Genomic DNA, 1777 nt, shown 5'->3' on the forward strand with positions numbered 1-1777 from the left:
TGATTTCAACACCCACGCAATGGGTGTGGAAGGGTTTTAAGCAGCTAAAGCTCCTTGATTTTGGACCAAAATTCACTAATTTTCCCACTAAGAATTTTATACTATCATAAGGTAATGTATGAATAGATATAAGTCCAGTTTTAACAATTTGATATGAAACTTGGGAATTCTTTGTTTCTAGCCTAGTAAAGGTATACTAGGTTTAGAGGCCAACAAGACCTGAAATCATGCTGAAATCAGTAGAGATTTTCAAGCCAAAACTTTTATTTGCCTTTGTTTTACTCAAAAACATAGCTTATACTAATAAAAAACTTTTTGAGCAAGAATAAAGAATTTTAGCTTAAAAATTCTTGAGTTTTAGCTGCTTAAAACCTTCCCAGCCTATTGCGTGGGTGTTGAAATCATGCTTTTAGCACAGTGTCTAGTTCGTTTAACACTTTTTGTTGCATTTTCTAAACAAGATATACATCTGCAGCCATGCTAAGTATTTCATCATTTGGAGTAGCTATGTACAAAGACTGACACTGTCTGAGCGAGCATAGATTTTGATGCTGCAATTTTGCATTTAAGCTGAATAACCATGGCAACTTTCTCCACCCACGGCATATGCCCAGATCTATACTCACCAGCACAGAGGGTCTGGAGAGTAGTCTCGCTAGCTAGACCATTCCCCAGCCTACAGTCATTAGGCTGGGGAATGGTCTGGCTAGCGAGACTAGTAAACTTGCTAGTTATCTTCATAGCCATCTTCTTAGCTTTCTTGACAGGAGACACGCCTACTATAGGCGGGGTGATGATCATGATGATCTATAATGACGTGAAGATATGCCATAGATGTATCAATATCTGTACAAAGTACAAACTATCATTTTTAGTATGTATAATGGTGCATCCATATATGTATGTATATCTATAGCATGCATCCAATGGCAGAGAAAGCTGTCTATATAATACTTATATGTTTTGGCATTGTTCACACCCCATAGGAGTCAGTGCAGCTTTTAAATGAGCTCTTATTGTCAACATGTTTATTTTGTTTTATTTAAACACATTCTATGAGCATAATTGTTTATCAGTGTAAAATATTATATAGCTTGGCTAAACTGAAATGCAAGATCATATCAGGTGCTAACTCTCTCAGTTGTACTATAGTAGTCTTTGCATTGACTGGATCTGCTAATCATTACTAAGGTAAGTGGCTATACTTTGTACATGTACAGTAGAGCCTTTCTTAATAGACACTCTCTATAGCAGGTATCAATTCTTACATTAAAGGCATTCTGTGATACTTACATATACACTGGTAGATGGGGCAAGAGCATAATAGAGCAAGTTATTAATGCTGGCATGACTGGTAAAATTTCTGGCCCTATACCCCTCAACACATGATTTCAATTCAATATATGGCAGCCTGGTGAGGTACAAGTTATCACCCACCTACACAAGCTGCATAGTGAGTCAAATGACTTAGGCCTTTCTATTTTCCAGTGACTCAAAGCACTGGAAAAATTTTCAGATTCTGGCAATATTATTACAATAATTATTATTTTTATTACAATTATAACTGATGCGTGTACATGTAACTTGAGTTGATATTTGAGTAAAGCTTACACTATGAGCGTAGTAATGAGCATAATTGGATTCATTTCAAAGCATGATTGGGTGGAATTTGGTGCAGTACCAAAAGGCATAATTTGCCTATAGCCCTACTGGTAGACTACTAATGATGTTAAAAAGGTTTGGAATGTGTACTTGTACTATGTGCATGTAGAGTTGC

The sequence above is a fragment of the Amphimedon queenslandica genome, unplaced genomic scaffold, assembly GCF_000090795.2.
Source record: "Amphimedon queenslandica unplaced genomic scaffold, v1.1 AMPQUscaffold_13363, whole genome shotgun sequence".
Lineage (NCBI taxonomy): Eukaryota > Metazoa > Porifera > Demospongiae > Haplosclerida > Niphatidae > Amphimedon > Amphimedon queenslandica.